The sequence below is a fragment of the Aquila chrysaetos genome, chromosome 6 (genome assembly GCF_900496995.4).
Source record: "Aquila chrysaetos chrysaetos chromosome 6, bAquChr1.4, whole genome shotgun sequence".
In the NCBI taxonomy this organism is placed as follows: Eukaryota; Metazoa; Chordata; class Aves; order Accipitriformes; family Accipitridae; genus Aquila; species Aquila chrysaetos.
The window spans coordinates 52,903,381-52,916,322 of record NC_044009.1 but is presented as its reverse complement, the minus strand read 5'-3'; the positions used below and the strand labels follow the sequence as shown (position 1 = coordinate 52,916,322).

The window sequence follows — 12,942 nt, the reverse complement described above, 5'->3', positions numbered from 1 at the left end:
TCTGAGATCCTCTCTAGACATCCAGCAGAACTGTCTTCCCATGGGAGACACAATGTTCACAATTAAATCCTTCAGAAAAAAAAAGACTTGAAAGCGGCTCCAAAAAGCACAACATTGGAAGTGATGCACATTCTCCATATTCTTTGTGTACATACACATTTCAGACAGTTAAACAGCTTTTCCGTTATGTTGACAGGGTATAAAACCGCTCTGCAGTTATTGCGAGCTGTAGCCAAACGCTGCAGCACATGTCAGAGACCGAGCCGTTCTGAGGTGCAACGTGTCCCCCAGAGCCCCCCAAAACGCCGGGGGATGCTGCAGATTGTGTTTGCCCACCTGCCTGCCGTTCAGACATTTTTCACAACCATTTTATTATTTTTTATTGTTTTCTCATTATATTTATGGTATTTGCGTTTCAGATTTACCCAGAAAAATTATCATCTATGTCAGCTCAAGGGTTATATATATATATTTATATATATAACGTAGCTTTCTTGCATATTAGATGGGAAGTTTATCTAATAGTTCCCTGCAGGTATACTATGACTTTTTTTTCTTCTTCTTCGGAGACCAGGAATGCTAATTGAAGTCAGCGAGTAGCTAATTGCAGCCAGCAATCCAGTACCGCCGTCAGCCCCGAAGGTGGCTGGTCCCACCGGTGTCCGGGCCGCTCATCCCCCGGCACCTCGGACACGCGGTTTCCCACGGACAGATGGGATCAACGCCGTTTGGAACACGGTTTTCCACCTTCTGTCGGTGCAGCGTGGAAATCGGTCGGCGCCCTGGCCGGCACCGCGCTTCTCCGAACACCGGCACGGGTTAATTGGCAGGGAGAAATCCACTGGGTCCTGGATGTAACCGGTTTCCCAGCCCGTTAGTGGGACAGGGCTGCGTGCTGTTATTTCACTGCAAGGGCAGGCAGATAACTTATTAGTCTTTGAACATAATGGATATTAGATAAATAATTATGTTTGTTAATGGGTGTTTGCGCAGGGTAAATGCAGTGCCGAGAGACTACTCTGCCTTGGTTCGCTACTCAACAGAGAGGGAGAAACTACTCCAGCTGGCGACTGAGATGATCGAAAACTAAGTTATGAGCCCTGGGTCTGTGTCTGTTGCGCTCTTCCCTCCCCATCTCCCACGGCTGCAGAGGGAGCCTGGGGAAACTAAACTCTTTTCCTTTTTTCTCTTTTCTTTTTTTTTTTTTTTTTCAAATCTCCCCCTGTATTTGTCCAGTTATTCTTTTAGTTACTTCTGTCTGTCGAATGTGACAAATCGGTCATACTTCACAAAGTCAAATGAGAATTTTTAGGAGTGAAATATATTCAGGAATACCACCATACTTTCTGTTTGTTTTGTATTTAGTTTGACTTTGACTTTAATTTTCAGAATATTCTTTTTTTTAAATAAATACTGGTAAGTAACTAAAAAAATTAAGGCAGGCAGGCAGGCATCAGCCACGGGAAGAAGCAAGCGGTGAGTATTCCCTGGCCAACACTTACAGAAGTGGCCGGGAATTCAGAGTGCTGCTGTGCCTGGGGCAACTTCAGGCCTCTTAAAGCTGGAGGGGGGGGAAATGAAAAATCACCAGTGGGCAAAAGCCCACGTGGGCAGTGGTAGCTCCTTTCCTTCCTAAAAGAGGTGCAAAGGTTTTCTGCTATTTCTAACCCAAATTAATGCCAGGCAATGGGGATTTTTGTTTCTGCCTCTTCCCTCTCCCTCCCCTCCGCCACCTCCTGCAGTTTGTGTCTCTCCCCACGACAGAGTTAATTACGAGGGGCTGGAGGGACGAAGCATTGCCAGGGAACGGCTGAGAAATCAGACCTGTCCAATCGTACCTGCGACACTTTGCTCTCCCAGCTAATTAAAAAAAGGTGTTTTCATTTCGGCAGTGGCATATGGGTGAATGTGTCACATCGACCTTCATAACTCATCTGTTTCTTCTCTTTCTTGCTGAGCAGCTGTCGTGTGATCTTTCAAAAAAGCAAAGATTTTCCCTTAAAAGTAACGATCAGAGAGATTTCATTGTCATTTGTCTAGTAAGTTATTTAAAGCAATCAGCGTCTTCCCTTGGATGATCCACATCTCCTGGCAGTGCCTCGATGGGGCTTTCTTCTCTCCAGGACCAGACCAGGGGTTGTGGGAAAGTCTCACATCCCCTCCCGGACTGAGGCATACCTCCTCTCCCACCTCCTCCTTCTCCTTCCCCGAAATTATCCTCATTTTTCCCAAACCGCTTGGCTGCTCGGCTGTGTGCGAAGCCCCCGGCCCCACGGGACGCAGCCGGGCTCGGGGACGGGGTCTGCGGCAGGACAAGCACTTTGTGTTTTCTGTAGCCTGGGAGCTGTTTTCATTACTCTGGGCCCCAAAATCAGTGTCCCCGTGTCAGTCCAGAAATCTGAGGGTGATGGGGAAGGACATGGCGCTTCGGGTACTGCTTGCAAAAGAAAAAAGGAGCAATTTACTATTAGTGTTATTTAGTATTACGATATTCAGATTCACGAAGACATTGTTTTAATCCTGCTCCCAGACCTCAGTTATAAAAGGAAAAGTTGGAAGTTGAAGACAGTTTCAAACAGGCTGAATTTGGTTTCTAAGCTTGTGGGTTTTAAGAGAAAATTGTGCCCCAAATGACCAACGCTTCCCCGCGGGTTCCCGGCATTGCCACCGGAGCTCTCCCCTCCGTCGAGCCTCCTGCATCCTGCTGCTTTTCATGCCGGCAGCTCCATCAGGAATTCAAAACCAATGCGTAAATTATGAAATCATTGGTACATTGGTTCATCCAGCTGATGAACCTGATGCCATACCCACCTGCCGCTGGCTCCTCCAGCAACTTCTTACACATTAACTGTACCGATACACCTCAGGGGTAAATATTAAAAATATATTTGCATTAATAAAACCCCACCTGGTACTGTAACAGTGGAGAGGTGATGCCCAGTGACACCATGAAGTACAGCAGAGCTGGAAGGTGACACTGGTTAATTTGATACTGGAGTGACGCAGTCTGGCTGGTGGAGACATCCAGGGCCGTTTCCAGGCTCTTTCCAGGACCCCCACCTCACCTTCGGGGGGGTCAGTCTCCGTCCCTGTGCCCTGCCGAGGGACAGTGAGCTCCTGTCCAGCATCTGTCCCCAGCCTCCGGCACTGCATCCCCCCTGCCCCAGCAGGAATGTCTCCTGGCCCTGCATGAGCCAGGGCAACACTGTATTTTGGGGAGGGGGGCGGTTATTTCACTGATATAGCTTTCTCTTCCAGCAGAACCAGCCATTTCAGGCTGAAATCCTATGTGCTTATGCAGCTGACCTCCTGGATTTACACTGGGAGATACTTCTTGATCACAGTGTTGCATCATATATATATAAAAATATGTAAGTATATATATAAGATGTATTTTTTAATATATGTAAAAATAGATTTTTTTATATATATATGTGTGTGTGTGTGTGTGTGTGTATATATATATATATATATATAAAAAGGCTTGCTAATCTCCATGTGCCTCCCAGCATTTCATTCCTTTGTGCAAGTAGTTGTATTTTCATTTCTATATCTTGCCCTGTGATATACTGAATTCACTACCAGTATTTTAGCAGGGACTAATGGAAAGATCCTTAAGTGTAAGGTTATTGCCGTTACAAGTTCCACGAATTCAGCCGCTATCAGCGCTGTGCTGATAATTCAAAGCGTGAACAAATCCCTTTACACAGGCTTATTATTACTCCAATTAATATTATTTTGCAGGAGAGTCCGTTTCCAATAAATAAAAAAATGTGATTAAAAATACTGTGATGTCGGGAGGGTGTAGCGAGGTGGTTTAGGGAAGAATTCATTTCTTCAGGTGGCTCTTCCCCGACCCGACGCCGTGCGCTTGCTGAACGTGTCTGCCTGCCGAAGGGCTGGACTCCGCTGCTGAGCAAAGGGGGTCAGCACAGGGTTGGGGGGCTCAGCCCCCCCGGGGTCCCGCGAGCCCTCCGTCCGTCTCGGCACTACCTCTGCGGTGTTACCCAGCGGTGCTGGGACCTGTGGGGTGACTCTAAACCTTCTCCAGTTTTGTTTTCTGATGTGAGGTCAGCTAAGCGATTCAGACCGCGGCGAGAAGTGAGCGCTGGGCATAGGGATCGCGCCGAGAAAAGGAGCCCTGCCATCCCCCTCTTGCTGGGACCGCATTTTTGGTCTTGTCCCTGTGCGTGTGAGTCCGGTGAATAAAATGAGATGGCTGGGAGTCACGCGGGAGGAGTGTGATAGCATATTTCCATACATTCTGTATGGTATGTCTAAATATTTTGATGGTTTTAATATTTTGTACCAGCCGTGGAAACTGGTTTGCTGCTAGGTGACTGTAAAAGTGAGATTTGGTAAATACTTATTAGAAATCTTATTCTAACACTATGATTGAAACAATAGACAAAAGTATAGCCAAGCAGTTAACTAGCAGAGGTAGGTACTTGTAAGTTTTGCAGTTCTTTGCTCTTAGGACTAGATGTTCCTGTGCACTAGATGAGAACAATGCTGAAACTGACCACGTGCGATTGAAACTGTGTTAAGCTTCAAGATCAAAGAACAAGGACAAGAATAAAGACTTCAAGGACAGCCAGCAAGAACTTCAAATGGGCCAGTGGTCGCAAAAGCAGCCCTTCGACTCAAATGGATCCTTCGTTGCGCATGATCGGATGTAGGCAGTACTATGACAATCAGTTACGATAATTTTTATGTATATGTATACTAATCTGATTAATATGCAATTAGTTATTCTATATAACCTGTTTGTGCTAAAGCTGTGGTATGCACGCTAGGTGGAACTATCCCCCGTGCATCCAGCGCTGCGATAAAGAATGCCTGCTTTCTAAAACTCCAAAACAAGTCTTAGAGAGTTTCTTCGACCGGCTTTTCGGTATCGAGTGTAAGTAGAACTGGGAGATGAACACAGAGCCCCCATAACCGTGCCATGGGACAGTGACAGCAGAGCAGTAGCGCTCTGGGTGTGCATGCAACATGAGGGTAGAAAAGTCTTAATGACTCATTAATTAAGTCTGGAAGGATTATTCCATCTAGCCCAAATTTCTCCCACATGCGATGGTTCAGTTGTTATTGCAATGTAGAAAATAAAAGCTTGCATTCTTCTACTTCTGTTTATTTGAAAGGTAGAAATAATTGCGATCAAGGCTAAGAGGCTGCCTAGAAAACAACCAAACTTTGGTGGTAAGTAGCCGGTTCGATGAAATGTCCTCCAGGTTAACAGTCAAAGCCGAGGGGAAATAACACCACGTTTACAGCTCGGACTGAAAGCTGCTCCTACTTGACACTGTTTAGTTATTCCAGCGGCTTCGCTGCAGACAATCAAAGCCTGAGATATTTCAATGTAAGTACCTGAAATCTTTTCGCTATTAACTCCTGAAAGGAGTAGGATTTCTGCAGCTAACCACCCGTGAAATTCAGACTCCTGGTGCCCGCATCATCTCCCCGGGAGATGCCCAAGATCCCCTGAGGCTACACCACCCTCCAGCAAAGCCATAGGAGCACGGGCTAACCGGGACGGAGTTATTCCCAGCTACTCTCCAGGCAAGAAGGATGCGTTCCTTTGTGTTCCTAGAGCAGATATTGGCTCAGCCCTGAGCCCAGCGGGTACCAGCTGCGGTTTGGAGAACTGGGAGAAACCCGTGGATGGTGGAGGCTGCAGGCTGTGCCACGGACGCTCCGGCAGCGGGAGCGGGGCTGGGAACGGGGCGGCCGCGGCACGGAGGGGTTTAAGCACAGGTACCCTCCCGGCAAAGAGGCTAACACACCCCCAAACAGCACGGCTGTTTCAGAATGAAAAGGGAAGAGCGATGAAGGGAGATGCGGCACGTAACATGAATAGTAACTAGAAATCCCATTTTAGGTTATTGCCTTTCTCAGCCTGAATTGATAGCGACGTACCTGCAGCAGATACATCGCTCTTGGCGCGATTTTATGATATAAAAGTGGAGGTGCTGCTTCTTCATAAAATCTCATAGGAATTATTGCGATGTCTAAAAAAACATTTTGTTGGCTGTTCATGATTACATAATCTTTCTGGAATAGAGCATTTGCCTGTTATAAATACACTGACTTCTAAACAAAAAGAGAATTTCACAGATTATGGTCTTCATTGGTGACTGACCCCCCCTGGTGAGCTTCAGACAGAATTCTTTTTTCCTGTTTTGTTTTGGTTTTTTTTTTAATTGCTTAGTGTCTGAATTTTCCTGTGCCTTAAGTGAGCTGAATATCACCCAAAGCAAACAAATGCATATACCACGTCCCCCACTGCTGAAGATGGATGAATCTAGCACCAAAACCTTGGCTTCCGCACTCAACTTAAGCCCATTGATCAATTTTTTTTGCAGATTTCAGCTATTCCTTTACTAACCCTGAGTCCTCAAAGCCAGGCCAGCAGACTGTGGCTTGGGCTGTACTGGGCTGGGGGGTCCTGTCCGCGTTTTCATGTCACTCCATGCACATCTGTAGGATGGAGCAGAAACCGGTGAGGGCAGTGACACAACACCCAAATACAGTCCAGTCCCAATGAAACCAGGGATGACGCTCTTCCAATTAACATTTGAAATTTAGAATAATGAATAAAGCTTTAGAAACCGTTTTTTCAGTGCTCCTATCTCCATCCTTATTTTACATAGCAAAGCGTAACAGTCAGAATGATTATTCTGAACCTGGGAGGATAATTAATGATTTTTTCCCCTTTACCCCATAGGCAAGGAAAACTCCCGTACCATGCGTAGGACTGCTCTTTGGCTGAGTCAGTGTGAATGTAGCCTCAGAAAGGCTATATATAATTCATTCCCATGCTAACTTCTTGCTCTAAAGAATGGGAACGATATTTCAAAGGGAGTAATAGCAGTGGCCGCCGCCTTGCGGGGCATTTCCCCAGCTCTGCCAGACCGTCCTCAGCCCGGCGTGTGGAGTGGGGATTCAAGAAGCCGCTGTGGCTGGGGAGGCCGGACCCGGCGCGGCAGATCCCGCAGCAGGGCGAAGGTCCGCCGCCCTGGGTTTTTCTCTTTTCTGAAAGATCCTTTTTACTGTTTCCAGAAGGTCAGTTTTAGTGCAAAACCTACCAGAAAGGGTTTTTCTTAAATATAATTGTAGAGGTATGGAATATATATTTTTTAAAGTAGCAGTATTAATGGGGTTTTGCTCTCTTTTTAGGCACGCACCCATAAATACAGATTGTTATGTGCACAGATGCCCACTCCACTATGTGCAGATAAAATAAAACCACACATAAATGTATTTCAAAACTTCTGTGGTTCTTCCTAAGGAAATGTAACTCACCTTTAAGATGTAGGGCTTTGAGGTCTTTAAATTTGTATAGTTGCTCTTTGTTATTTTAATTAATAAAGTAAGGTGATTAATAATGCCAAAGTAAACCAGTCTTGAATGAACACAGGGTACTTCAAGTGTGCTAATTTTAAATCTTTAAAAAACACTTTGTACAAAACAATCAACATTGTTTTCATGCATGCATTGCAATTATGCAAGCTTTCCCTAATTGTATAATATGTGTTTCTTTATAGGATTCACAGCCAGGGTTTGTAAGAGTAGGGTTCCCTAAAACGTCCAGTGTATGATTGACGAATATACAAGAACATCCTCGCTCCTAGGGTGAGTTTGCACAATGATAAATTAGACCAATCTCTGTCCAACCAACCTTTGAGTTTGGTTTTTTTTTTTTTTCTGATTCACCTAAGTTTTGTTCTCTCAGTTTCTGGTCCTCCAGGAGGGCTGGGGGATTGGAGAGCTGCAGAAAGTTGTGCTGACGCATCATCCCTGCACCGGTCCTCTCACCACTTCGGGGGAAAAGCAGAGCTCTTGGGGCAGCACGGCAGCTTTATCTGTTGCATTTAAGAGTAGGGAAAATGTTCTAGGCCACAAAGACGGTAGCCTCAAAACCAGCTCCGTTACGCTAGCTGAGAGCAAAGATTTCAATTTAGCCAGTTCTTGTTGTGCAACTAATTATAAAACTAAACTATGAAATAACTAGCACATTATTTCCCCACGGAAAGCCAAGGTCGTCCTGGCTTAAGTGTTTGTCCAGTGCCGTCGGGGTGTATTTTCCCTTTGCTCTGCTTCCCCACTGTGTTTTCCCGTGCAGTGCATCGATTGCCAGGTCCCTTCCAAGAGCTGCTCACGGGGCTGGAGTCTAAAAAGAGAAAATCCCAGTGGTAATTCAGTTGTCTAGTGGTAAAAGAACTGAGGTGTGACCTTTTTTTCATTAAATACTCCAAAGGCTCAACAGCGTGACTTCTGGGGGTAGTGAGGGAGGGGGGAGGATTGCATCCCCCCAGGGGCTGCCCAAGGCTTCTTCCCCAGCTGAGTAAGCTCCCTTTACTCTCAGAATAATTTTACATCCAGAATATTTGCTAAAGCAGCCATTACTTAAAAATGCTATATTTAGCCAGAAAGAATGCTTTTAAGTAAACCATTTATCAGAAATACTTTCAAACGCTTATCAAATCCGTTCTGAACCTATCGGTGGATGGAAAACCGGGAAGATTTCGGTAGAAGAATGTTGGTTAAAAGATGTTTCAGGGTTCTGCTAATAGTTTTGGCAGACATGTCAGTAGAAACACAAAATGAATACTGAAAAATCAGACAAGTTCCAAACTTACAAAACAGCAACACGGCTGAAGTTTTCCAGTCGTTTAAAAAATAGTATTAAACAATCAATGGAGGACTCAGTCGGCTGCCGAGCCGATGGCCCAGAGACCACACGCACCCTCCGCCAGGACTGCGCATCCCCTGAGGAGTGTTCTGGCAATTGCCTGGGGACAAGGACTGCTCTGTGGCTGCTGTCACCTCTTCAATCTCTGTCGCGGTGTGACCCCTCGCTGCCGGCAGCGGTTCGGCACTGCCGGTTGAAGCTGCTGGTTGAAGCTTCGGTTGGTCGATGAGCTGCAGGGGATGGTTATTATGATTTCTGTTTCAGTCCTCCCCAGTAAGTCTATTAAGGACTGCACATACTTTTTATAAAGCCCATGTTTTATACAATTTCATCGTTTGATACTTTTCAAAAGATATAGTATATAGCATTTAGTACAGATATAGTATATACATCATATATACTGTATTTTGTACGGCCCAAATTGTTTGGGTAAATAAATTTGAAGTGGCTTTCCTGTTGCCATCCCCTAAAGCCTTTTTAAAAAGGCTGACCTGCCATTTTCAAGGATGGGTTAAGGAATGCAACAATGAAAGAATAAAGAAAAACCAGCAAACCTCCTCACCCCAAGCCTCCCACCAAACCAATGCTTAACGCCGTTTGCGCATCCCAAAAGTCAAGCTGGTGCTCTGCCAGCCTGGCAGCGAGAGGGAGGATTTCTAACGACGACGATGCAAAAGAACAAAATCTCCAGCGAGACGGTGCGGTGGGAGTCAGAGCGGCCGCGCTGCAGCGATGCTGCTCTTGCTGCAGCAGCATCGTTACGGGGACCCGGCAATCCAATCCCCAAATGAACCTGGCCATGATTCAGAGATGCTTGGGCGTGCCGAGAAAACAAATACAGTATGATGATTTTTTTTACAGCTCTAGCAAATCCTTAATTAAACGGGTGTCGATCTAAAAATCTCTCGATTCACAGGGAAATGGGGATGATTAGCATGCTCAGAGTGCAGCCCCAACCGCTCTTTTGGCAGAATGGTTACAGAAAACCCATTCCCTCACCCTGGTCTCCCCTGGAAACCCCGGGAAGCTCTTTCTTCCCGCATACCTGCGGGACCGGAGAGGGTAATCTCCGTTTTGTTCCCGCTCTACGCTGAATAATTAATTTCAAGACGCAAAATGGAAAACACCGGGGATAAAAAAGGGGAGCGGTTACCATGGCACCGCCGGAGGGGCTGGCTCCATCCTTCCCCAGGCACGCTGCCCCGCTCGGCAGCGACTCGAGGCCAGGAGGCAGCTCCGGCTTCCAGGTGGTGAAGGACCAGCTCCGGAGCCCGGCGTGCCCGCCGAGCGCCGCGGAAAGCTGGGCTGGGGGCTGCGTACCCCACGGCTGGGCAACGTCCCCGGACCCGGTGGGGTACCCGCGGTTGGCCGGGTTGGTGCTGGGGAGGGGGACGATGCAGCGCCGGCCGGCGCCTTGCAGCTAGCGCGGGTTGGGATGCAGTCGGCAGCCCCTTCCCGGTTACGCAGCTCAAACAACAAAAAAAAAAAAAGGCTGAAATTAAGCCTTAGAAGCCGACGCGAGGTCTGACATTTGAATTTCTCTCCTTTCCCTTCAGCTTTGCACCAGTCAAAGGCTTGTGCCCAATTGCTGCGCTTCGCGCTGCAGCGTGCGATATGTCAAGGGCAGGGTGCCAGTGCTGCGCGAGGATAAATTCGCATCCATAAATAAGGGCTGTGTGCTAAAATTCTGTACTATTAATATAGTACATTATACCAGTCTCTTAAATGCTGTAGTGCGTAGGTCTTACATACATAGCTAACAAATCGTACTCCTACTTTTCCATAAGCACATGTACTGTGCTTATTGCTCCTCCACTATGCCTTTTAAAAAATCCATCTGGTATATTAGCATTTCTTCTAATTAATGTCAGCTCTAATCACAACCACCTACATAAAAACACAAAATACTGGGAAAAGCTCTTTTACAAATAGCGACAACATTTCAAATTGGCCTGGCTGCGCATAGCAATGCACCCGACAGAAGTTTTTATCGAGAGCAGAAAAAACTGGGAAGTACACGTAATATTTCATCAAATGTGAAATACTTGCTACTGCTTTCCCTGGCATACAGGTGAGGATGAATATAAGAAAACTGGACAAGGGTTTTAAGAAGTCAGATAAGGATTCATTAATGTTTATTACATATTGATCACTTTTACCAGACATGTCCTGCGTTCCTGCCCTGAGTCCTTCATTTATATGTTATAAGGTTAACTTTTAAAAGATCTTAGCAAAATATTTGTGGGAAATATCTACATAGGACTGAAAACTGTGGACATATAGATTTGAAGTCTGGAAAGGATCTCGGTGATCAGGTGCCTCCTGCTGAGCACGTGCCAAAAATGCTGCCAGCATCTCCGCGCTGAGCCTAGACCTGCTGCTGTTGAGAATAGATGAGCCTTAATTTAAACACCTGAGGTCAAATTCTCAGGAAGGTTGTTCCAATGGCTAACTGCTTCCCCTACGCCCCACCGGGAATGGTTTGCATTTTTCTACTCCGCTGATACTATACCTGGCAATGCTTTTTGCCTGGGCACCGCAGAGCCGGAGCTGCGACAGGACCTGGGACAAACACTCCCCGACGGGGTTTTTTTTGACTTTGCATCCCCCGTGTGCTGTTGCAAAGACGGTTGCAAGCAGGGAAGCAGCAGTGTTAACGCACGTCCCCTGCTCCGGCCGTCGGGCAGTTCTCGGCAGCATCCCGGGCACGGGTGCGCCTTCATCCCAGCATCCTGCAGGTGATGAGGGTTACTCACGCTCTTCCACCGAAACATCGAGACACAAATAGGCCATAGGAAAGGGTAAGGCAGAAAAAGGTCTGATCAAAAGAAATAAGGTTGTTACTTGGTCAGAATAAACATTTTTTCCACCCCAAGTCTAGGTTATATAGGCGTGTGCAAATACATGCAATTGTGTCTATATTGTACTTCCATAAATGATGACGCTGTTATATATATATATATAAATAGATATAGGACATTTCTCATTACAGCAGCTTGTTGCTTATCTACAATTGTTATTAACATCAAAACTTTCCAAAGCAAAAAGTGCTTCACTGAAACAGTTAAACATTAAATTTTACCTTTTAAAGACTGGCTAGAAGTTACACAGCCCAAAGAATCGGCACCTCACATCTGCTGTTTGTGGGATCTTCGGCAAGTGTAACTTTGATGACAAATACCCTATGTGAAGTGGAGATATTCCTTCAGCACACTGGCTTTGTTTGCTGCTTTGTTTTGGCTTTTGGCTTTAATTGATAGAGTTCATCTTTGTACCTCACTCCGGGTAAGCACGGACACTTCTCACCAAAATGGTGAACTCTCCTGCTCCGTAAAACTGTAGTTTTCCAGTCACTCCCTGACTTTAGTAGTTCAGGGACTGAGTAATCATGCAATTCACTTTTCTATTATTTATTTCTTATTTCTACAAGTGAGGCGAGCGGTAAGCCAGCATTTGGAAGTGTAGCACATTTAAATCTTTCAATTCTACCTCAATCCAAAGGGCAATCCTCCTGAGTGCTATGCTGAGGTTTCTCCTATCAAGAAAGAGGTGTCTAAATATGCATTTGAAATACTAAAGATTTAGGAGAGGCATGATGATATCCACTGTGGCTGCCAGTTGTGATGTGAATCATAAGAGGATAGGAGGATAATCATTCGGTTTTTACTCCAGTAAAACTCACATTCCCGGATTTTAGATAACATTAAGAGCAACTTCAGTTCCCAGTGGTGTTTACAGGTGTATAAGGATTTGATAGTATTTCCATTTTAAAATCTACCTACTCCACAGACAGTGTCGGAAATGCTCCTGGTGGATGAATAGCTCCCACTGGTAGTGCTGGCCTTTGCATATTGATGTGGGAGCCCAATTTGGAAACGGCAGATTTCAGATCTGAGGACGAAAGGGGACATTTTAGAGAATACATGCCTTTTTTTATTCACTCCCCCCCAAAATAATGTCACAGCTTTTACAACTCATGTCTGCATTGGCCTCCTTTTTTATTACTATGTAGGGCATCTGTGGATTTTCCAGTCTCTGATCTGCCTGTGACAATAGGATATTTCTGGCTCTACAAGACCAAAATTGAAAAACATCTTTTTTTTTTTTTTTTTTTTTTTCCCTCCCTTATAGTAATTCCTATGTCCCTGGCATCAGGATGGTGGTTATTATTAACTGCGCTGGTACAGCCTATAACTTTCATATGCAGTTTTGCTACAGTGATTTTTCACGGGCTAAAGCCTGTGATC

The 12,942-nt window shown here is 45.6% G+C and overlaps 1 long non-coding RNA gene across 1 annotated transcript; it reads right to left on the bottom strand.

Moving 5' to 3' along the window:
- Positions 1–7,431: 7,431 nt before the first annotated feature.
- Positions 7,432–9,932, bottom strand: LOC115343028. Its single transcript, XR_003923980.2, has 2 exons — positions 9,849–9,932; positions 7,432–8,173 (listed from the first exon to the last, which is right to left on the bottom strand). It is a non-coding gene; the product is annotated as an uncharacterized LOC115343028 (long non-coding RNA).
- Between the last annotated feature and the right edge of the window lie 3,010 nt (positions 9,933–12,942).